Source organism: Myiozetetes cayanensis, unplaced genomic scaffold (genome assembly GCF_022539395.1).
Source record: "Myiozetetes cayanensis isolate MyiCay16 unplaced genomic scaffold, myiCay2020 scf13, whole genome shotgun sequence".
Classification (NCBI taxonomy): domain Eukaryota; kingdom Metazoa; phylum Chordata; class Aves; order Passeriformes; family Tyrannidae; genus Myiozetetes; species Myiozetetes cayanensis.
This window is the reverse complement of record NW_026086937.1, coordinates 13,162,092-13,187,220: the sequence shown is the minus strand read 5'-3', so window position 1 is coordinate 13,187,220 and position 25,129 is coordinate 13,162,092. Positions and strand designations below refer to the sequence as shown.

General features: G+C 43.3%; 1 protein-coding gene across 12 annotated transcripts in view; it reads left to right on the top strand.

Moving 5' to 3' along the window:
* Positions 1 to 25,129, top strand: part of LPP (LIM domain containing preferred translocation partner in lipoma) — a 333,675-nt gene that overhangs the window by 88,914 nt on the left and 219,632 nt on the right. For 9 of the 12 annotated variants that reach the window (XM_050308804.1, XM_050308807.1, XM_050308803.1 and 6 more), the window contains one exon: positions 4,468 to 4,532. The exons of 2 other annotated variants lie outside the window; for them this stretch is intronic. The gene's annotated coding sequence lies outside the window, so the exon portion shown is untranslated. Of the gene's footprint in view, positions 1 to 3,408; positions 3,480 to 4,467; positions 4,533 to 25,129 lie in introns of those variants that run through there. One more of the 12 variants, XM_050308813.1, reaches the window with a different exon arrangement.

The window sequence follows — 25,129 nt, the reverse complement described above, 5'->3', positions numbered from 1 at the left end:
GTCAGTTTGAAATGCTGACAATTAAATAGATACAGTACACTTTAGAGATCCATCAGTCTCTTTGTTGTCTTGACAACCAGAGTATATTTAGAAATGTAACAAGTACATGGAGTTCAATTACACTTTTGCTAAAACATAGTTTTGTAGCTTGAGAATTTAATCTGTTGTTTGTAGGTCCAGGTGCTTATTTGAGCTGTGCCTGACTTTCTCTTGGGTCTGTCTGGGAAGCTCCTACATCGACTGGTGAAAAGAAAGTCCTCAGGCAGGGAGCAAACCTGCCCACTGCACGTGGTAGGGGTTGGGTGTGGGGCTGGCAGCCGCTTCCTACTTGGGTACTGGATGTGCTGTGCTCCTGGATGCTCCTTATGCTTGTGGTTTGACTTGATTTGCAGTGCAAAAGGAACGTGTGTGATTGTTGTCCCAGATCTACTGTCCCTGGAGATCCAGTTCCGCAGACGATGCTGGGGAGCCATGAGCGGCATGTCCAAGCATCCTCTCCCAGAGAAGCTGCTCTCACAGTTCAGTAGCACTTTGGTACAGGAGGACAGTACCATGGAGCGTGATGCTGGCAAACTGGGATGGCTTTCCTGCTGCACCTGAGCTACCTGAGCTTTGGTTGCAACTGGGAGCAACTCTCAGACATGGAAGCAATGGAGGAGACTGTTTCTCTGTCTCACTTTTTCTGTTTTATTTTTGATTTGAATGGGGTGTGTCTTTTTGATTCTACCAAAAACTAATACTTCCTATTTGATTGCAAAATTGAACTCATTCTCTCTCCACTGAACTGGAGTAGCAGCATCTGGGCTAGCTATCTGGAGCTATGGATTTTTAAGGCTGCATTCAGGGCTGGAGGAGCAGGAGGGGGCTCTGGGGGGCTCTAAATATCCCTGTCTCCCACCACCCCTGTACACACACTGAGGGTGGGTGGGTGTTGAGTGGCTGTGTTCCTCTCTACCCTTTCCCTTTTTGAGCCAGTACAGAGCTGTTGTCGGTGCAGGCACCTGTGTGAGTGTGACAGCCATACCTGAAGTGTGGTGACCTGCCAGCCTAGAAGAGCAACTCAGACGTGTGGCTCTCATCTGCTGCCATCCTACAGCCCAGTGCCTGTGAGATACAGGCTGGCACCACAGTGGCCTTGCTACATCATTAGCACAGGACCTGGTGGTGCTGCCGCCTTGCCTAACTTGTGGCGGTTTACAAATCTGTGTATGAAGAGAGAGGCACCCAAACAGGTGTATCAGAGTATTTCCCTGGCTTGAGTGATGAATGAATGAAATGAAAATCAGATGATGAAATAGCTCAAACGTTCCCCACCACCCTTTTGTCTGGCTGACCCAGGCAGTGATGCTGGTCAGAGGTGCCCCTTCAGAAGGCTCGCAGATTGAGGAGCTGCTCAAAGGGACTTCTTTGTGCTGGTGGGCCTTTGTAATCAGCACCTGAATCCCATGGCAGGGCCTGGGATGCTTGTGGATTTTCTGCTAAATGTTAAGCCAGACTCTTCCACCTCTCCCTGCTTTAGGCTTGGCTTGTAATTTATACTTGGCACTATAAATTGACCAGAAAAAATGAAAAAACCTAAACAAACCAGGATTCTCCTTTATCAGCAAAGCTGTGGCAATGCAGCGGTCTGAACAGGAGCTTGGTTACAGCTGATAGAGTGGCCTTTTGCCCAAGGGAGCCAGTTCATTCGGTGAGATGGTTTAAAGAAGGCAACAGTAGCTCCATGGCATGGATGTAGTGATGTTTGGCAGCATCCACCCCTGGGCAGAGGTCTGTAAAACCGGTCAGTAGCACTGCTCTGCTCCTGGGAGCATGGTCAGTACAAGCTTATCTCTGGGTGGTTATTACAAGGAGGTGAGGAAGGCTGAGGGAGAGGAGACCATCCTGAGATCAGCAAGTGACAGCCAGTGAAATGCAGCTGTTTTTCCTTGGGTGCATGACATATTGTCTGGGCATTATACCCAAAATATAATTTAATAAGGCTCAAAAGGAGGACAGAATTACATGATTTCACTTCCTTATTCCCTGTGCTTCTTTTTCATTCATTATCTGTCAAATAATATTTGATTTCTCAGTGTGTGTGCACAGCTCGGTTTCATTTTTCTGTTTTCTTTCCTCCCTCCATTTTACCAATTTCCCAAAAAAAATTACAAACTATAGTTATATCTCCACTCAAGGTTTGTTTGTAGAAGGTTATCCTGTGTTCTTCCGGTGTTTAGTAGCTGCTGGGGTTTATTCTTAAAATATATGAATAAAAAACCCCAGTGATTCTAGTGAGTCTTCAAGAGTATTTTAAAGAAGTTATCCCAATCAATCTGACAAAGATAATGGTCTTCCATTAGAAGATACTTAGCTGGAGGTTGCATGAGCTGTAATGTTTATGCGTCTGTAGATCTGTAACCAGACAAAATCAGAATAACTCCTTGGATTTCAGTGGAGCTATATCTGTTTATTACAACTGAGGCTTAGGTAGTGCTTTAAATGCAAATTGCAACCTCTGTGAAGTTAAGTGGGGTTTTGATTTAATTCCTGGAAGCAGTAATGTCAGCAAAGAAGTGAAGGGCTGGGACCCACATACCCTGAAGTCTGTAACTTTGGATTGCTCTCTTTCCATTATTGTCAAGATCAGATTCCCTTGGTTGGGGCTACTAATTAAAATGCAGCTTCTCTTAAGCATCTCCCAAAGGCAAGCAAGAGGGAGTGGAAGTGCAACCTGTGCAGATTCTCCCTCTCTCTCTCTTTCTCTCTCTCGACTTTGCAGAAAATGCCAGTGGTTAGGTTGTTCTCTCTGACTGCTTGGGGTTGGGCTGTTGACCTGGAGTTTGTGTTTTCCGTCTCCAAAAAAAAAAATGCAAAGACACTATGCTGAGTTATCTGGCTGTGATGCAGAGGGAGCTGGGTTCTCCTTTCCCCCAACTTACACGTGTCCCTGCAGCCATCAGGAGACATGGGCCACCGCTCATCACCCCCACTGTGTGTGGCATAAGTGATTCACCATGCGTTCATTTCTGGTCACATAAGGGCCATTAGTTTAAAGCAGGCTTGAGGCATAGGTTAGCGTTAGCTATTTGAAGTCTGAAATCTGAAAGCAACATCAAACAGGGAGCAGAAAATGTATCATGCACAGAAAAATCTCTGGGATTTGTTTCTCTCTTTAAAAAATAATAATAATAAATTCCAAACTGTTTGCATATGCTGTCTCTTCTGTGGTCAGGACACCTGTCTGCCTCTTTGCTGATACTTGATACAGGCTTACAGTGCTTGCAAAAATGTTAACGCAAATTTTTTGTCATGGCAAATATGAAAAGAATATCCAGTGTCTGTGTGGGCAGGTCCTCAGCAAATTTTTCTGTGCTTCTTATGCTTTGGTGTGGATCTGAAGCAACTGCTGCTGTTCTGCTCCTCTTCATCACTGCGGACCAGGAGCGCAAAGCTGCTGCCCTGCCAGACCCACTTCTCTGGAGCAAAGACAGCTGATGGTGGGTCTAATGAGGTTTAGCCTGGTTTCCTTAAAAAAATCATGTTTGTGACTGGCTAGATATGTCTCTCCTTCCTCTCTTTAATGACTTAATCCTTGGCTAATCTCAGGAAAATAGGGGTAAGGATGCAGTTAGGAGGAATTGGGGGTAACCTGGTGCAACCAGGAGCATGGTGGGCTGGGAGAGCTGGGGCAGGGAGAGGTGGACCTTTCATTAATCATCACTAGTATTTTTTGAACTTGCTCATTTCTTCTTCAAGACTGAGATGAAAGGAAATAGAAAACATCAGATAGTCTCAAATATCAATAAGCTGGAAGTGTAAAAGACTGCTGGTTGAAAGCAGCTTGTGGTAACTTAGAAGACCTGTGTTTTTTTTTAATTGGGTGTCTTTGGAGACACCCAAAAAGGAAACCAGGGCTGTAGATGGAGGTATGGTTTGGGCTGTCCCAGCCTGACTCTTTTTCCACAACGACTGTGTGTTTAACGCATCCCATCTTGGGTGCTTCTTGATGCTTGCATGGCAAAGCCAGTGCTGTGAGAATGACTCACCGTTGGCCTGAGCAGCAGTAGAGGCTTGGGAAGAAGACGCCTTTTAAGCATGAGAAGCAGAAGGGCGTCTGGTCAGGCTTTGAAAGGGACTTTGTTACCTGCAGCCCTTACGTCAGTGCCTTTCACCAGCTCTACAGTGATTTAAAACAAGTAGCTTCTCTTCCAAAGAAACCTCAGCTACTTCAGCTCTTGCTCAGATGTAATCTGTGCTGCCAATGTGTGAAAAACCCTTATATGGGTCAAAACAAGGACAGACTGACACACGAGTTGTTTCAGAGAGGGGAAAAAAAGCTATGGTTTGCTCTGTACAGGAGGGCAGCTGGCCTTATGTGCCCTTTTGGGGTTGTTTTTTTGGCGAGGTGTTACAGCCAGCTTGATTTACTTTCTGCTTTTACAATGAGCAAAATGTTGATTCTGACCTTTCTGTTTGCACCTGCAGAGGTCCCTTGGAAGAGTCTGTCTGTACATCCGTCTGGGTGCCTGAAGGGGCCGCCTTGCTTCCAGGTGAGGAATGGATTAACTCCAAGGGCTTTTGCCAACTGCTGAGTTTAGGGAGAGTGGAAAGACCTTGATACCATGTTTGGTTGTTCAGCAACTGATGGGCATGTCTCCAAAGCCTGGGGTGGTGGGAGGCCAGCCTGCCCAGAAGGGTTGAGGTCTAGAAGCAGGAAGCGTTCAGGCTCTCCTGGGAGTGGAGGTGTTGTATGGGAACAATTGCTTGGTTCTCTGGGCCATATCGCTTTGACTTCTTTTTGAACAAAACTTTCTTGCTTGTGGATCTGAATTCATTCCCCATTCATGATGTGGCTCTGCAGGCTGGAGATGCTCCCAGCTGGTGATGGAGAGCTGACTGTATTATTAGTTTTAATTAGCCATGCTTCAATGGATGAGTAGAAATTCATATCAGGAGCAAATTAATTTCAGGAACAGTGTCAGGGTAGTGGGTCTGTCCTCAAGCCTCTCTCAGTTGTGCCATCCCAGGAGACAAAAGGGTGCTAGAGGTGCAGCAAAGTCGTGGCTCCTGTGGGAAGAAAGCAGCATGCAGCCTTTATGAGAAACAGATAATGAATGAACTGCTATCCTGGTAGTTTTGACTAGTGGAGCTTCTTTATTTACCATGATGTTACCTGACTTGAGGACCTTGAGATGTCTATGTGATATGCCAAATAAGGCGCAGTGCTTCTTCACCCTCTTGTGTCACTGAATATAAAGGCATTTTCATTCTTCCCTTTTCCTATGCAATGCACATCCCTCCTTTCTTCCTTTACCCTCTTCTTGGGTTTATTTTTTTTATTTTGTTGTTGTTGTTGTGTAAATTATGGCTAGCTGGAGATGAGATTTCAGCATCCTATTTACTGCAAACAGGGGTCATTAATAAATGTTGAAAGACAAAGACAGACCAGGGATTAATAAGTAGAGGACAGGAGATTAATAGCAAGAGAGTGGAATTTGGTTCAAGGCCTGATCTTCCCAGTTGCTGGGTTATGGAAGATTAATGGCAGCTCTTCTATTAGTCTCACTCTTTCTGTGGCAGCTTTCCTGGCTAAGTCTAATAAACTGTCCCAGTGGGTTGCTGTAAATATGAAATCTAAGAAAAAGCCCATCGTTTTATACTGTTAAATGAATGAGGCATTATTAGTTTTGCTTTCTGTTCAGAGCTTGAGCAATAACATCAATACATTTGTGAGTGGTGAAGTCAGATTTTCAGGTACTTACAACTCCTCTCAAGACAAAAACATATCATAAAATGTATCTTGCCAAGCAAGCTGTCTCCAACAAATTGGTTTTTTACTCTGTGTCCTGTGCAAGAGATTAATTTCTCTTCTCCTGACTGGGTTTTCAGCTTTCTTTCTGTGAAAAATTGGGCTCTTGACCTGTTGCATCTGGCTTCTCATTAGGCTTGGTGTGAGATTAGATCATTTTAAGAAAACACTAACTTTGCAAAGAGCATTCCTGGTTAAATTTGTTAGAGAACTGTAGAACATGGGACTGTGTCACAGAAAGTTTATTCTGATAGAAAGATGCATGTAGTTCTGGGTGTCATGTATAGGTTGTCAACCTCCATCTCCTACCTTTAGGCTGAAACTACTGAATCAAGCACCCCTGGACTCCTTTGACCTCTGCCTTTGGGTATTTTCCATAGTCTTCACAAAGATGATCCCAAGCTCTTAGTGCATAGAGTTTTAATGAAATATAGGTATGGACATTTTAGGAAGGAAGCTGCTGTGTTCCTGTAACAGTGAGTGTGATGAAGCCAGGGCTAAACATCAGAACTTCAGCAAATATCCATCAAAACTTAGCAATAGCTGAATTCTTCTCCAGGGGAGAAAGGCTATGCACTGCTTCAGTGGCCCTGTAACAAAGCTTTTCCCCTGTCATCTGCTCTTGCATGCAGTGCCCTTGGTTTTTCAGAAGTTAATTGATTTGTCTATATTATGATTCTCTCTTTAATTTTATTTGTGTAAAGAAGAACACACACTAATCTTTCTCCAGAGAAATGTTTCCCATTGCTCCTCTTTGAACATTGGCCCTGGGTCTGCTGTTTCTTAATGAGTCTCTAACTAAACAGCTTCGGTTCCCACAAGCTCCAGCCTTGACACAGACGCACTTGTACACCCTCGTGCCTGCTCCCAGTTGAACTGAGCAGCCTGCCTGCTCCCTTGCCCTCTGGCTGCTTTAAGGATTCACGTTAGCAAGGCAGCACCTCCCTGGAAAGCCCTACATGTGATAGGGGGCTTTATACCTGTGGGTAGAGATAGATTTGGCATCAAATGAGATGTCCTGTGAATTGGAAGGGCTGTAATCTCTTTACCATGCTGTCCCCCCACCGCCAGGCTTGTTTAATGTGCTTCTCCAGGAGCTTGGATTCCTGTGGGCTGCGCTGTCCGCAGCACAGACCCGAGTGAGTGCTGAGCTGAACACCCAACGCTGAATTACTGTCTGGTATGCCACTGGCTGCCAGATCTTTGATAGCTTGTTTTTAATGAAGATTCCTCCTGTAATTCCTAGAATATCTTGCAGTGCAAAAAAAATGAGCGGTGTGTGTATTTTGCTGTGGGCTGAATTTTTTCCTGCTCTTCACAGTTCCCTCTGTGAACAGAGAGGAAAGGGAGGGGGAAGCAGCTGACTGCTTTTTTGTTGTTGTTGTTGTTGTTGTTTTTCTACTTGAGTTCTGTGAAATATGTGGCGATCAATCGCTCACAACTAACAAAATGTTTTTGTTTCTCTTTGCAAAAGCATATGGGAACTGCAGGAAAAGCATATGGGCGTTTTTAGGAAAACATATTGGTGAATGGACAAATTATAGTGGTGCCAATATGTTTTGGATGTCTGGCTAGACCACTACTACTACCACACTTGCTGGCATGCAAACACATCCACAAGATTTTCAGCATGTGAGAGGTGTGTAGTTGCTCCTGGGGAAAGGCAGGCTGTGCTGGATCAAACTCCTGTTAGAACAGTGCTGTGATCCATCGTCGGTGTGCGTGACTGCCTCACCATGTCCCGGGCTAGGCTCATGTTTATGGCAGCATATCCATTCTCTCTGAGCCCAGAGCTCCACTTGCAGCTGGCTGCAAGCAATGATAATGGTAACCATTTTATTTTCTGAAGCCCTGGACTAAAGTCCTCTTAGAACCTGAGCATCTTGCAAACAGGCTGAGCAGCCTCTGTTTTTCCTCTGCTGTTCTATCTAGGTCTTTATGTGTTGGCTTGGGCTGTTATTTTTAATTTCTCTGTCAAGGGATTTACTTTTGAGAAAATGCAGAACATTTGCATTATTGCTTCTGGTCCCAGTCCTGATTGTCCTGATACTGGTGACCCATGGAAAGGGGACCATGAGCAATAAGGGAGTTAAGTGCTCTTGATTGATGGGTTGGTTGTAGTGGCTCACAGCATCCCTACAGTGTGAGCTGCCTTGCTGTGGACCCCTGTACAAGGAGAAGTCCTTGACAGCTCCAATTGGGCAGTCAGTCCTTCCCACTCACCCTGGCAGTGAGGGAAGTGCTGCCTGCTCCACCTCTGCCTGGGATGGGCATGGCTGTGCTGGCTGCAGGGGTTGGTAGCAGTTCTCTGCCCACGTTTGGGTTTCAGCAGGTCCCAGGGGACTGGCTGAGGTCTGCTTGCGCAAATGTGCACAGGGGTAGCCACCTCCTGTCTGTAAGACCTCACAGTCTAAGCGGACAAAACTGAGCTGCTGAGAAGGATGTGAAGGTCTCTGATTGTTGGGGAAGATGGGCAATAACTGAACTCAAGTGGTGGTTTCACAAGCAGGTTCAACCAGTCTGAGTTTGTGCTGTTGCTGGAAGAGGCGATCCTGCTGTCCCTGTGCCCCAACCCTCATTTCCCATTTTTATACTTTATAAGAAAAAAGGGAGTGGTGAGACAGAGGAGGGAGCAAAACATGTGGCTAAAGACTGGGGGGATAATCAAGATACACATTTGGGCAGTCATTTCGACATGGTGTTGTTTATCTCAGTTATGAACCTGCACTCAAATATTCTGAGTGGTAATTCAGCACCTTTTAGTGTTCTTCCTCTTATGCAAACTTCAGGATGATTTGCTAGTGAGTAATTTTACATTATTTAATGTAGCCACTTTCCATATAGCTCTTTTGTTCTGTGAGACAATTCCCTATTTTATTATGCAAACAGTACATTAAGATCCTTGTGGGCCTAAGTTCCCAGCAGTGCTTGAGATGATGGCAGAGAAATAGGTTATTCCAGAAATCATGATTCTCTCCTCTAGAAGCTTTCGTGGGGTTCTGCTTTAACTGCTTGTGATATTATACGTGCTTAAAAAAAAAAAAAGTTAAAAAAATCCAGTACTTCCTAAATGTTACAGAGCTCAAAAATACACTGTATGCCTTGTCACAATATTTAATACAGAGTGCTATTTACAGTAATGAATCAAAATGTCAGTTTTTAAAATATGAACTGTCAGAGTGTTCCTACTTTGCAGAAAACTTTGATATGACAGTTTGTTAATCATATGACTATTACATCAAATGTGTCTAAGAGTACTTTTGCTCAACCAAGTCTTTTTTTATTCTTTTCCCTGTTAATTCTGGTAGGGTTGTTTGATTGAATACACTTTGATTGGTGGTCAGAAGAATCCAGAACTGAATGCTTTTGTGTATTGACAAAGGGGAGGTACCACTGCCTGTGTTCTTGCTGGTCATGGTAACCTAGTCTTAGATACAGTCTGGTTTGGATCGCTTTGCCGTGCGTGGTCATCCCAAATCTGCTGTGTGCAGTGCTCAGGCTCAGAAATGAGCCCTGACAGAACAGTGCTGATGCCTTCAGGGGTAACTCTGCATTTGGGGCAACTGGGCTAAAACTGTGTATTGGGTAATAAAAAGCTGGCTTGTACAGTAGCAGTACAAATCCCTATAGCTTTAGCATGAAGGCACAAGTAAAATAAAGAAAAAATCAATTTAAAAATAAAAATAAAGGCTGCCCACACATCCTCAGTGAGCTGAAGGGCTGGTTGTGCAGGGCAGGGTTGGTGTTGCTTCTGGAGGATGAGGAGGCTGGGGATGCCAAGGTCCTCACCCTAGTGATTACTCTGGACTCAGGTCAAGGAGTGTGTTTGTGCCCTAAAATCCCTTCCACTAATTTAGACCAGGATGTTTCCCTTTTTTTGTTCGTTTGCTTATCTGCAAAATGGGAGTAATTAATTGATATTAGTTAACTCAAAAAAGCCTTAAAGCCGATTAGTCAAACAACTGCACTTCCTGGTGAAGACAAGGGAGAGCTTATATAGATAACTGTGCTTTAGAAAATAGCCTCTGGAAGGAGGAGAGGGTTCCGTGTGCTAATGTGAGGACTGGAGGCCAGAGAGGACTCCCAGGTGTAGCAGAGTAATGTACCTCCACCCAGAACGTCTTTGTGCCACATTGCTTGGGGCTTCAGATGGATTCCTGTTGCTTATTAAAACTCTCAGCTACCATTGCATAGGTCTTACAAGTGCAATATTTCTGATTTGGAGTTTGCCCAGCACAGCTATGGGAATAGGAGGAGTCTAAGAAGGTAAAAGCTGTGTGTCAGCAATCCAGAAAAGAGGAGTGTGGGCAATGCAAGGCAGTAAATCTTAGAATCTTAAAATCATAGAAAGGTTTGTGTTGGAAGGGAACTTTAAAGACTGTTTCAATGCCTCTGCCATGGGCAGGAATACCTTCCATTAGATGAGGTTGCTCCAAGCCCCATCCAACCTAGCTTTGAAAACTTCCAGGAATGGGGCATCCACAGCTTCTCTAGGCAACTCATCCCGGTGTCTTATTGTAAAAAATTTCCTCCTTAGGCCAAATCAGATGGTCTTGATTGTGGGTATTTCTTGGGGCCTGTTTAACTTGGCATTTCAGCTGGGCATGTCTATTAAATAACAACCATGACACTTTCACTAATGTTATTGAAGAGGTGATAAAAACTTGTTTTCAGGGGTGTAGTCACATATTTAAGTGCACTTTCGAGTAGCATATTAGTGAGCTCTTGTATGTGAAAGGCACAGGTAAAGGCACTGAACATATCTGAGGTCTGGTACAAGAGGCGCACTGGATCTCACCAGTGAAAAGAGACTTGGGTAGGTGAAGGCAGTGTTGTAGCATCCATCACAGTAATATCCTGCTCATAGAGGAGGTGAGGAAAAAATAAAAGGGAGAGGAATGGGGGGACGGAGGTAACTGGTGTGTGAGGCAAAGTACAGGAGTTTTGCTAATGGTGGTGCCTGTTGTGGACTGCCAGGAAGCCTGGGAGAAGCTGTCACGTGAAGCCATTCCCAAAAAGGTTCTTACACAAACATAGCAGTGGCAGAGGGGTTGCCAGCAGCGAGGGCCACTAGCGAGACGTACGTGAGGGGGTCACTTTTCAAACCACATCACTCCGACGAGTGAGTGCTGCTGCTTTGCCTCATCCCACAGAGGAGCACTGGTTATTATTCAGTTTTCATTTTAGACAAACCACGTTGTTAGTGCAATGATTTTTCTTTTATTATCGTTAGTGCAATGGATGGAAAAGGAGCTCTAACAGATGTATGATTAGCAGGGCATGAAATTAAAAATGTTTGTGTACAAGGAAAAAGTTTGTTTACTACCAAATTCCTCATTTGGAAATTAGGCGATACTAAGATTGGCTGTGCAATTCTGCAGCAGGCCTGCAGCCCCCTACTTTCCCTCCCCCAGCAGCATTGGCTGAAAAGTGATAATATTTTTAATGTTACCTTTATTAAAAAAAGTAGCAACACAACTGAAAAGGGAGTACCTGCTTTTGGGTGCAGATTATCCAAAGAGATTGTTCTCCCACTCTGGCGCTGACAGTGTCAATTCAAAGAACTATTTTGACTGATGTTTAAGCCCCACTGATTAGGAAAAATTTAATATTTTATATCAAAATTCATTTGGATGGAAAATGATTTCTGATTGAATAATTCTGAATATGAGTGTGTCCTCTTACCCCTTACCCACCCACCACCCTGCCCTGGGTAATGAAATTTTTAGTTTGAGAAAATTATCTTTTTGTCTTAGTAGCTCTACCTGTGATATACAATTGTCAGGTACAGCTCCTTTTCCAGATTTCCTTTAAATATTGTAGAAGGATAAATTATGCTAAGTTGGAAAGGAGCCATCAGGATTATCTCAAGTCTAACTCCTGGTCCTACGCAGGACACCCCAAGAGTCACACCATGTGCCTGGGAATATCTGGTGATGAATTTTGAGAGAGCTACATTAAGATGTGCATCACAAAAACTTTATCTGTGTTACTCTGTTGAGATAAGCCTGGTCCTACCTAGGACTGAACATTTCCTAGGTACTTTGAGTCTCTCACGTATCTCATTCCAGTCATTTTGTCCTCTAAAACGGTTGTGGCCGAGTTCAAGGCTGGCACTGGTTGAAGTTTGTTGGGCTACTCATGTGTGGAGTTTCACCTGGATGAGTGTTTGCAGGGCCCAGACCCGAGGTGTCGTCGTGATGGATTCTGCCTGCCGAGCCTGGATGGCATTGAGCAGAAAATAGGAAGAGGGATAAAAGATTGTTCCTGCGCTCTGGGAACAATCGAGACAGAAAATTGCTTCCAGGATTTCTTCACTTTTCCACAGAGGGTAATCAGCCTGTGTAATTCTCTGCCACAGGAAATACCGCCTGAATCTGTTACCCAAAGACAGCAAGCAGAATGCAGATAACAGCCTCAATACCAGAGATGCTGCAGAGCAGGGACTGTCCCTTAGTCAGGGTTTCTTTTTAGTGTAGTGGCTGCTGTATATGTCATGGGATGTCACAGTGGTGCAACTAATATGACAGATAATTGAGTAATTGCTTAGATACTTGGCATGTTCTTGTACACAGTTTGACTTTGGTGCCCTAAAGAAGGAGACAGGTTTGTATGTTGAGACTGTAGATGAAGTTTGGCTTAGCGTGGCGCTCAGGTTGTACTCCTGAGATTGTGGGGCAGGTTGGAGTAATTTCAGTGGGGTGATGGGTGTCTAGTAACTTCAGTCCTGCTCTTGGCTCATTTTTAATCTTTGCTTCATAAATGTAAGCAAATCACAATTTCTGCACCTTTATTTGTTAGTCTGGAGGACAGGGCAGCACTTGGGCTACTTGCAGAGATTTGTGTTAAGTTTCTGATAAGGCCTCTCAGCCATGTGTTTTATTCCAACTTTTAGAGGAAATTATTTAAATTTTTACTCAAGTGAGAATACTTGTGACCAAATCACTGCACAAACATTATACCTTCTGGGCACTGAAATTTGATTCCTGAATTTCCATTAGCAGGTCATACTGGGCCAAAGGATCTTGAACTGCTAGAACAGAAGAGAATAAAACAGAATGGAGTTGGTGTTTGGTTATGGGCTCTGGATGTCATTGTTCCTGACTGTTCATCTGGCTAATGTTTGCTTTTGTGTAGTGTTTATCTGTGTCTGTGCTTCTGTGCACATGGGGAAAAGGAGGACAAATATCACTGGGGTGGATTAGCATTAAAAAATAGTTAACTGATCAAAGCCATAAAGCTTGTCCAAGTGAATTCTTCAGAGGAATAGTTTTGAATTTCCCAAGCAGCCGGAGGCCGTAAAAGCGAAGCGCTATCATTCAGAGATGCAAAAAATCCCCTTCTGTTGGCGTGTTGGACTTATTTGTTCCTTTTTAGGAGGGGATTCAAAATGTTTTCTTAATTTTCTTCTGAACAGCTCACTGATATCCATCATGAGCCTTTGCCAGCTCTGTTCCCCCTCTGTTTTAACCCTCCACTGGAATCTGTATATCCATACTTAGCATTTTGGATGCCTTTTGATTCTGTGCACTTTGCGGTGGGATAGCCCTTACAGAGCATGTCTTGTCTCTGAGCTCAGTGTTGTAAAGAAAGGGCTAAATGTTGTCCCCAGTGTCTGGATGGAAGTGTCAGGGAAAGCAGGATGCAGATGGAGAGTGATGCCTGAAAAGGTTTTCTTCATGTCCTGAGGGAATGGCAGGTGATCCCTGTTCCTGATGCCATGTTCTGTCTTGTTATTGGTCCTGCCCCACCAGGAGCACCATCCCCACCAGGTCTGCAGAGCAGGTGGGACAAAATGGGAGGGAATTGCATTTCTCTCACATGGAGGAGAGAAAGCAAAGCACATTGTTTGACTGGTCAAAGTTACTGAAGCCTCATTATTGAAGGTTAAGCAACCAGCCTCTGGGAATTGGGCACATCAATTTGCTTTATGCTTATGAAAGTCTCTTTCATAGTGTTTTTCTTTGTCGCTTCTTAAGATGTACAAAAGAATGAAGTGCTGGTGTATGGTCCATAGACAGAGTATTTGGATAGCACGGTCATTAGGAGGAATGAAAATTATACCGTGGTGGTTCAGAGCTTGCCAAGAAAAAAAGAAAGAAAAAACTCTCAGAAGACACGAAGTGCTTTGTAGCTGGAAGTGCCTATTGCCCTGCAAGAACTCAGCTGTCCTTTTCAGTCCCAGTCTTCTGTTATTGAAAATATTTTTCTGCCTAATACCTACTAGCTTTTTAATACTACCTAATTGTATGCACGCCTCCCCAAAAGAAAGCCACACATATTTTTCTGCTCTTGTAAATGTTCAGCTTTAGGGCCCCCAGGGAGGGTGTTAATGGCGTGTCCCAGCTGCCTTTCAGGCAGAGAATTCCACTTTTACTTCCCTTGTGAAACTTGGGAGTCTCATTGTCCAGATAACCAAATTTTAACCACATTTAAAATGTGTGTGTATATATATATAATTTTTTTCTTATGGTGAGTTCTAAGTATATTCTTCTGGAAACTGAGGTCATCTTTGTAACAGATGGGCAGTGCATGGCGGGCAAAGCTGTGTCTGAGGGACAGGCCTGTAGCTTTTGAAAAGGGATTAGATGCTTGCACAAGTGTGGGCATGACATTTGTGTATTCCATATATACACCTCCTGTGCTTGATTTCTTTGGTAGAGCAGAGGTGATTTACCCACACAGCAGGGCCATTTGCTATGGTGAAGCATCATTGTTGAGTTACTAAAGCAATATACAGGCACATCCACATACAGGATAGTGCAAAGTCACTGTGAAGCTCATCTTTCTCCTCCAAGATTGTACTTTGGCCTCTTGTATAGGCCATATACTACCCTCAGATGGGAGCAGAGCTCAGCTACTGATAATATGAGGAGAAATTGAATCTGAAGCCAAGGGCCTTTCTGCTCAGGGAAGCTATTGCGAAACAAAGCCAGGGTGTGAATTTAAAGTGCAATAACTGTTCTGAGTGTACTTCTCATGTGGGCAGTCTTATTCTGCTCTGAGAAGGCCTTTGTGCAGTTCTGCTTCATCCAGTGCCAAAGGCACTCTCAGTGCAGAAAGAAGAATGCCCACACAGGGAGCGGATAGCTTTTCCAGGCTATTTCACCATGCTGAGGAGTCCCAAGAGATGCTGTTTTTATGTCCCCATGAATGTTGCAGGAGCTTACCCTTCATTCAGCTCACCCTTCCATCCGAGCTTTCAAGCAGATGTGTTTTGTGATGTGCATGTGGTGGAGTCGTGTCTTCTGGACCCTGCTGGGTGCAGTGTGCATCACTCATTTGCCTGAAGTTCTGGGGCTGATCTCTGGGATCCCTGAGGTCTTGGTCTTCTCTGGGTGCTGCCGGTGTTGCAGTTGGGCGTTTTGCATCAGCGCCATCGCTTCTGGTGGTGTGTCCAAGCTGCTGAAAAGAACTGTGAGAACACGACTATGTTCATGTGTTGTTCCTTTTCATATGAAATTGTCAAGCAAACCTGTGCACTGGGTATGATCGTTATCTGAATACTGTTGAACAGGGGAAAAAAAAGCCCATCTGTTCTACAAAGAGGCAGTGTAAAGAGCAGGCTCTGTGACTAAATAAATTCACATCTGTTTAGCAGAAGCATTAAATGGCAAGCAGAGGGACCTAATGTGAATCACATGTTGAAACCACAAGTATGAGTGAGATGAGCTGCAAAAGAGAGAGCCTGGAAGTGTTGATCCATGTGAGCAACTGTTGGTTTCTCTCCTTATTCTTTCCCTCTACCAGTTTCCTGAGCAAATGCTGTAAAATCAAAAAATCAGGGGTGTGCAAATGTCTATGCATATATGTGTGCATGAGTTTGTATTCCTTGCATGATTAAATGACCTTCCTACATCATTCTGAGCTATTGGATCATAACTTCAACAGGAAGGGCACTGGATGGGGGTGGGTCTGACATGAAGAGAGCAGGTGAAGCTCTTCCCTACTGATGGTGCTTCATGAAAAAAATGGCCCTGGGGTAGCTTGTTTTAAAAAGGGGCTTGACTTGGAAATGACTCCTTAGGATATCCCTCCAGCAGTGTCATCTCAAGGAAGGTGATGGAGCAATCTAGAAGCTTCAAAGCATGGGTTATGCCTTCATATGCTCAAGCTAATGTCAAAATATGTATCTGTGTACCAGTCCTAACAGACTGCATCTTTCCATGGATCACTGTAATTTGTTCCTTAGGTTTTCCCCTTAATGTTTTAAGCCCTGCAGAAACAAAGGGCAGCTCAGGTTTCTGTACTGGTTGCATTTGCAGGTGTTTGTTTTTTTTCTGTGCCAAGAACATATCAATACAACTCCAAAACTTAGTATTTTTTGTGATTTAAGGCAATAGTTTATAACTTAAAAACATGAAAGCTTTGGGGATGTACATACAACTCAGGTGCCTCAGTTAAGGTTCTTTGGCTGGTCTCCATGACCCCTTGAAGTGTCCATGCAGAGGAACAAGCATCTTCTCTCCCACAGGATCTCATGAGAAGAATCGTGCAATAATTTTAGTCTCAAACATAGTTTCTTGTTGCTGTCTTGCCTTTTGTCCTAGATATTCTTCAGTAAACGAGGCCAAACTTGTGGGAACAGAGTGATGGAAGATAGGCTGTTAGACCTGATTTGCACTGATTCTGATCTCCTGCAGCTCAGTCTGCTCTCTTTAGCTGACAGAGAGCTGTGCTCATACAGCTCACCTGGGATGTGAGCTCTGCAGGAGTGCACTGGAGGTAATGAAGCACTTAAGGGCTGACGTGGTTGAAGGTCCCCAAGGAATGATTAAGGTGTTGGCAGCGGTGTTACTTTGAAAGAGAAATATGTGCGTTACACAGCAAAGGCATGCTGAAATGCCTTTCAGATGCTTAGTTGTGTGTGGGAACATGCTTTGCCTTAGACCTGTGAGATAGTGGTAGCAACTATTGAAGGGCACTTGATAAATGGAGCTGTGTGTGTGCTTACCAGCTGCACGGCCCAGCTGCCTGCCTGAGCATAGCTCAGAAGTGCGTGCTTGCCAGCAGTGGCTAAAATGCAGCAGCATGTAACTATCTCTAGATACATTAAAAGTTTGGTTCTTCCTTCCCTCCAGAAGTTCCCTCTGCTCATGATTCATTTCCCCTCTTCCACCACACGCTGCCAATCTCTTCTCAGAAGGTGCAGTGAGAAGGTAAAAGAGCCTTGTAATGTTTTCCTAGAGATTGCCAGGTTTGAGCTGTTTCACATCTAGGGAACTGATGTGGCCAGTCTAGTATGGAAACTCCTTTGTCACAAGAAAACTTCCTACTGATTTCTGGAAAGGGGAACAAATGATTAATTTGGGTGGTCAAAACCAGAAGACATTAATGCGATGGTGGTAGAGCAATTGGAGTCAGTTTTTTAATATGATGAGCTTGTTTAGCAAACTTGTGAGGCCCTGGCTGGATTAACTTAATTTCTGGCACTGTGGTTTGCAATAGCTGGGGAAATATCACCCAGAGCTTTGCGTATCACTGTCCTTGAATGAACGGACACAGAGTTAAAAGGGAAGAGCAGCAGTTTCTTGGGCTGGTGCTTTGTGGTTTTATGAGTTTCAAAGTAGAATTGAAAATCAAATCTCAAACACTTGTCTTCTGTCACAAGTTTCTATTCAGAGCAGAACTAATGTTCTACAGTTACTAAACCATAGATTTATCTTGATGTGCTCCAGTGTCATGGTGTGCTTTGCCTTTGCTTTTAGTATTCTTCTTCACCCATTTCCCTGTGCTTCCAGACCCCCCCCTCTTTGAATAGGTATTTTTTCAATGAGCTCTCAATGTTATGTTTTTTTTTTTCTTTGCAAATAGCGTAGAGGTAGCTAATGTGACCTACCCCACATCCTGTGTGACCATGGACATTGTGGAGTTCCTCCAACTTAGGCACTATCTCAAATTATGCCTTTTATTCTCCTTTATTTCTTGACAAAAGGGCTGGAGTAGGCTGTGAACACCCAGTCAAATATGAGTCCAGTGTGTCCTGTTATTGCCAATAAAGCAAACTGGACATGGGGCTGCTTCAGGGGGAGCCTGGACAGTAGATTGAGATGTTATTGTCCACCTTTACTCCCTGCTGTTGAGGCTGTTATCCATCAAGGAGGCTGTCTTGCATCCAACAGTTGAAGTGGGATGTTGAAGAGCTGGAGAGGGTCCAGAGGAGGGTGAGTCAGGGACCTAGAGCACATGGCCTACAAGATGAGGCTGAGAGTGCTTTGGCTTCTGGCTGTGATGGAAAGGAGGCAAAGGAGTGATCCAATGGCAGCCTGTGACTGCTACCAGGGGCATTGTGAAGATGACAGAGCCAAATGCTTCTGTCCAGATGGCAAAACGAAGTGCCACGGACATGCATAATAGATTGGGAGATTCAATTGGAGAGCTGGAAAAAACATTTTCACTGAGAAAGTAGTGTAACACTTGAACAAATCACCGGGCAGCAGGGAATTCTTCATTTTCAAGGTTTTCAAGAACAAAGCCACAGCAAGCTTTATCTAGCATTGGTGATAGTCCAGTCTCCTGCTAAAAGCAGGGCTTGGTAACCTGCAGAGATCCTCTTTCTTTCCTGACAGTACTGCAGGCTTTTAGCTTCTTAAAGGAGGAAGCACTTAAATCTTGATTTTTGCTTTGTGTTGCAGAAGGGAGACAAGATGACACTGGCGTGCTCATGTCTTGATGATGTCAAATCACCTGTTGTCATGAAACTCAGAGAACTGTAGCCTTTTTTCTGACTGTTTATACAAAGGGGTTTGTGTACTTCCTTTCCTACAGTTTTATGCACTCAAATATCTTGCTTCCATTAGCAATCTCTCCAAAACATCAATTCCCAGTAATCTGGCAGCATTCGCTCTTCTGTGTGTTAGGGTACAGGATTTTCCATAGGAAAAAGGCTATTTCCCCTGATTATTTGCAAAGTGCCATGGGCTGTGCTGTCAAAACTGAAACACAGGTTGGTGAAGTGCTCTGGAAGAAGAAGTCTTCCAGGGATTTGTTATACTTGAAGCTGTGACTTCCAGGATGGCTTGGGATCTGGGACAGGAAAGTTAAGTAGATCAGGTGGGATGAAAAGAATGAGGGATTAAAGATTTTGATCCTGGACACAGTTCCTGTCCATGAATTGATTTAATTGCTTTCTTTTTAGGCATTAAAAAGTTTCAGTCTGGATTGTACTGCCAACTCTTTGAGGTGTCACAAGAAGTGTATGATGGCATCAGGCCTGCACGTGCTTCCTTCCTGAGTAGGGCCTGTGCTGTGCCTGTGTTCTGGGCTGCAGCTCCTTTTCCATTCACAGAAACCCTCTTGATGGCTTTGAGTTCAGAGTGACAATAGCAGATATATTTTCTTCCAGGGACAGCAGCAGCTGACTCTTCCTGCAACTACAGCTAGTTTAGAAGAGCAGCAAAGTGCACGGTCCCCATAGTAAATTGAAGAAAACCTGCCTACACCCACACTAGCCTTACTTGGTACAACCTCAAGCTCTGCACTGTTTCTTTGTTCACTCCATTCACTCCCACTGAGCCCAGATCCCTGCTATTTCTCCCCAGGCTGAGACACACACACACACAGAGCGCTCTGCAAAGCTGATACAATTATCTGTGTGTGTCAATATGCTGCCATGGTTCCATTTGGTCCCACTGGGGTCTTATTGGTATCTCATAGCTGAGCTGAATGTTAGTTCTGCACTTTCCTTTTTTTTTACAGCCAGCATCAGCATCCAGACTCCCTGAGCTTGCTCTAACTGCCTTAACCTTGCCATCTCTTGTTGTCCTGTTTGCTTTTCTCTTATGTGGGACTCTTGATAGGCCTGATTCCAGTACGTCTGCACTGGTTGAGAAGTCCAGTCCCTTAACCATTTTATTTGATGGATAAGCTCTGTGTTGCTTGGCAATCCCTTCCTGAAGTAGAAAGCCAAGTACTGAGCAGTGCTATAGGCAAGACACTGAATATGTACACAAAAGGAATAAAGGCAGCTTTTTTTTCTTTTTTTTTTTTTTTTTTGGCAAAGAGGTCTTGAAAATAAACTGTATGCAGGAAAATAGTATTTGTGCAAGGGAGCTCATGGTCTGAAACTCCCAAAATAACCTTTCTGCATCATTCTGCCTGTTTTTACTGTCTCTATTAATAATTTCCTCTCTCATTTTATACATAAAGTTCTGAAACATCCATCTCAAACTTTTCATTGTGGTGTAGCAACATCCTCACTAACTCGTAGGTCAGGTTATCAGGAAGAGAGGCTTTAACAATTGGAAGAAATTTGTCTGGCTCAGAGCTACCTTCTGGCTCAGCTCTTTAGGTTCAGCCATAAACTTTGCTGTATTTGAGTAAGCCAGCAGGTCTACCTCCTCCGTTGCAATTTCCCTGGGGCTTATTGTGACCACAAGTAGCTAAGTCCTTGGATTAATGTTTTATCCAATATGATTATGTTTGAATTGTCACAAGCCACGGAAGTCAGGAATCAGCTTGCTCTCTGGTGAAATTGTAATGCAGTCATTAGAGTTATATATAGATCTGTTTCTTTGCTTCAGTGCACATGGACCAGTCAAGTTCAATTTATTGGGATTTTAAAGCCTAGTTTGTCATCGGACAACAGGATGTGACATGGCTGTAAGAGAAGATCTCATTCATCAGTTTTTATGTGTATGTTTTGCAACAGCAGTCAAATTCAAATAGCCAGCATTTAATCCCAAAACTACTAATGCAATTATATGGGGAAAGCAAAGAAGTTTTATGTTTAGTTTGCTCTTCTACTTTTCTACTATCGAAGCTGATATAAGAGAGATGAGCCAAGAGGGGGAACTTAAACTTGACATGAACGTCTTGGTTGATATCAAGGTTGTCCCAGCAGCAGGGTTTTGGTGTAAGAATTATGATGATACTGGGTTGGTGTCTGATGAACTATTGTCATGAGGATATTAACCTGTGTCAAGTATCTTTGTACCAGAGAGACTATTCTGTACCATCACATATTTGCAATCTCCACCATGGACTTGCTGTCTTCTGTTTATGTCTGAGTAATACTGTAGAAGTTGCAGTTACTTTAGTATGTACAACTAAGGTCACATCCCAAACTGGTGTAGATCTGCTGGCAGAAAAATGAAGTGTGAATGCAGCTGTGCTAGGGAAAAAAAGGTTATTTTCCAAGTATTGGTTATTGACTTTCAAGAATGGGCACGAACTCTGTCCCTTTCCAAACCACTGCAACTAAAGAATAAGGAACATAATGTTGCATTGCCAGTAGGTGATAATGCTGGTGTATCTTAAGGGGGATACAGGAATTCCAAACCAGATTGAATATAAATAAAGTTACAGCAGGAAGTCTGGGGTTTTGGAGTCACAGACTAGTATCATCCCCTCCAGGAATCTCTGGAGGTTATCTGGGCCAACCTTACTCAAACCTTACTCAGGGTGAACTTTGAATTTAAGTCAAGTCTTCTGGAAGATCGCATGGAAGTTTGATTGAACCTGTTAAAGCCAGAGTGAGACATTGCTAGCCTATATTCTTCGAGGAATAATTCAGCATAAGCAGTGCTCTAACTAGGTTTTTTTCCTCCTTTAATTCCTCTGATTACATTAGCAATGTCCCACAGCAGGAAATAGGTAAATGCTCTCAGCCCTATTTAACTGGAGAAGTGACTTTTGATTTCATTTACTTTTTTATTTATTTTACTTTGAGGGAATTGGAATGAAGATAAAAATGCCTGCCTTATCCAGGCAATTGAAAAAAACTCTGGATCTGAGGGGAAGAGGCAGAGTTAAACTTGCTCCAGCTGACACCTGCTGTGAAAGACTACAACAAAGAATCAGGAAATGTCTGTACACTGTGTACAATGGATCTTGAGGAGAAATGTGCCACAAGAACTCGGAGTCCATGTGCATGTCCGAGTTTGCATATCATCAAAAAGGCAGTGACTGGAGAGTGACCGTTTTCCATTCCTCTTTAACACCTCTTGAAGTGTCTTGGTGGCTCGTTGACTCTTCTCAGCTCACTGGTAGTAGAGGTCACATCAGCTCTGTGCACGGGATTCCTGGTGCTCAGAGTTGTTCCTGAAGTTTTGCAGTTCTGGTTGTTGAAGTGATGTTTGAGGAGCACAAAGGTTTGGAATCCATTTGCCACTGGGAGGGTTTGGGGGAGGAGCTTTTTTGGACTGGTTAATATTACAGGACTTAAATTTGGAGAGATGTTGTGCAGATCAGCAATGGTTAAGGGAGTTTCAAAGAAATCCCAATTTCCAAAATCACATAATTTCCCATACGATGTAGAATTGAGGAAGATAAGTAGTACCATATGGGAAAGACATCCCAGGAGAGCTTGTGCTGAGTTTATAAGTACCTATGGCACTTCCTATGTTTGGTTAAAGACCTCTAATGAGATCAGAATTTTGACATTGTATCCTCTTTTGAAGGCCACAAGAAGTAGGAGAGCTTCATGGCTAGAGATCATCAACCATAAATGGAGAAAGAAATCCATTTAACACTCAGAGGGGAACAGTGCCAAGAAAAACAAACAATACTGGGAGTTTGTAAAGAGCAAATCTCTCTGGTCAGCCTCAATTACTGCATTTGACTAATTAGTGGAGGTGATGGGGACAAAGCAAACAACTGTATTTTAGCAGCGCATTTGGTTTTGCAGTTTGGGAATTTTAGGCAGAAGAATGAAGACAGATGAGCTCAGAGACTTCCAGTCTTGTAGGTTGCACCTCTAACAGAAAGGGGCAATGAACGAGTGGCGTGATTTTGTGTTGTGAAGGGTGTCCTCTCGGCTCAATTCTAGAGCTGATCTTTAAAACTCAGCTGAAAGGTGAAGTCAGAAGTTTTCACTTTGAGTTCTTTTACAAGGATGAAAGAGAAGAGAGAGTGGGGAGGATGCATTTTGCCTTTCTATCCATCTCTTGTACGCCTTTAGGGACAAACTCAGGTTATCTAGGGAAGGTGATGTCTGGATCGTGTATCAGAGAAAAGCCCTGACAAGGCATTCAGTCACATCTACTGTCATATCCGGTCAGTCCTGTGACGTTAGGAGTGATGGTTCACTGTGCATGGGTGATACTAGGACAGGACATCATAGACCTACATCAAGCCAATGAATTTAGGAAGGTGTGGGATGGAAGACAGAGCAGACTGTCTGGAAGCACAGATGGTTGTTGCTCGTTTTTTGTTAAACAGTGTTGCTACCCACTATGAAGCATTAGCTTAATTAACTCAGGGACAGAATCTTCTGTCTTGATGAAGTCCATCAACATCCAAGGAGCATTTGGTCCATGTTATAAATACAAAAATGAAATGAAGATTTATTTGGGTACAGTCTAATCACAGAAAAGCGAGCTTGTCTCAGAGATGAATGTACTAACAATTTCAAAAGTAGACAAATTGGTACTCTACCTTTCCAGTGCTTATCTGATGTGAGGGTAAATTGACTTGGAACCCTCATTGTTTTACCTTTGCTTCTCAAATGTGAATGACATCCTATAATTAAAAGCAAAAACAAGCTCTAAATGCCTACACATTAAAAATAAATAAATAAAAAAGGGCAACAAAAAAAGCCTTGTTAGGCTTTTATTACTGCTTGGTATTATCTTCTATTGATATTCCTGGTCTGACATTTTTAGATAATGCGGTCTCAGCTTGGGATTCGTGGATTCCAGTTCCTCTGCTGTGGTGTATTCTTTCATGGTTAGAATTTTCTGAACTTACAGCATTAAGATCATTCTAATGATAGAACCAGAGCACACTGTTTTCCTTATTTATGCAGCGTGATTTCACTCTTTGCTCTTAATGTTATTTATCATGGTTAGTCTGGTCTTATCCTCTGCCTCCAAAAGTAGGTGATGACTAATGCTTCCAAGGAAGGAAGGATAACAGAACCTCAGGCATCCACAGCTGATTTCAGTCAGGTTGTTTCTTGGTTTTTTTTTTTTAATATTATTCATCATTTTATCCATTCTATTTTAAGTTGCCATTCTTGAAAAAATGTTCTTACTCTATCATCCACCATTTCATAGAAGGTAGCTGGAAAATTAAAGAGAATTCAGAATAAACATACATGAAAGGATCAAGAGAAGTCTGCCCTTTACAGGGAGTTTAATTGATACTTAATTTAAATGTTTTGATTTGATTTAACCAATGACCTGGCTGTGTTCTGAAAGGATCTGCATAACTAAGAGAGGCAGGTCTGTAATGCAGATGACAAGAGCATAACAAAATGCAATGGTTGGAAGCAGAGCTATCTAAATTTAAAGCCAGACATACAGGAGAAGTTGTAATTACGGTGCTTAATTGCTTGTCCAAACAATTTACCTAATGTTGTGTTGGATTCTCCACCACTTGCATTGTTTCAGTTGGGGCTACGTGTACTTCATAACAAATATTCTTTAGCTCAACAGAAGCTTGGTAGAGCAATAGTTGGATACAGTTCAGTGCAGAAGGGCTGGTTGAGACGGTCAGTGAGAAAGGCTTTTGAAGCAGCGACGCAAAGAAGATTTAGGGGATTTTTTTTTCCTGGGATAGGGCAGTGAATTTGGGAAGTGAGTGTTGCCAGAGTGGTCAGTGAGCTTGTAGCAGTCAGATCAGGAACAGAGCTGTTGTGAGTTACTGCTGACCAGGGATGGCTATGGGACAGTGGTGGGCAGAATTTCAGAAGGCTTCAGCCAAGACAGGAGACATGGCACTGACGAGGAAGTAAAAGGTGGCTGAGCATCTGAGAGGGTTCCCAGGGCAGGAGCTCTGCTGACAAAGGTTTTTCCAACTTTACTGTGTTAAATGTTGCATGACTAGATTTATTCAGGTTTGCCAGGAAGGGGCTCACTGAATGCAAACCACACCTGAAGAATGATTTGCTTGAAGTAGAAATGTGGGGGCAGCTGTATGTTTAACCTATAGGTTAACTTTTCTGTGAAAAATAACTTTTTATGGAAGAAAACACCTCAAAAGTGGAAGGTGTGTTTGCTGGCGAGCCAGAAAAGCACTGCCAGTATCTTCTGGAGGTTCTCATTCAAGTGCAGGAACCACAGTGACGCAGAGACAGTGACATAAGAGTAAGTTTAGAGTTAAAGGGATTAGTTATAGACCCAGGTTTATCTGTGCTGTTTGATTACTTGTCTACATCACAAAATGTTTTGCTCCAAAGAAACTTCTGACTGAAAATAGGCAATATTGCAGGGAATGGAGAGGGAACACTGATGGCTTTGTCTGAACTAGCCAGGGTTCTCCACTGTGGAGAAGTCTACAGAGGGTCTGTGCCTCTCTCCAAACCCCTGTCCCTTACATTTTTCTTTGCTTTTGGCCTTTTACCAGCTGACAAAATGGGGGTAAAATAACAGTAAACCCCGAAGTTTAGCTTCAGCT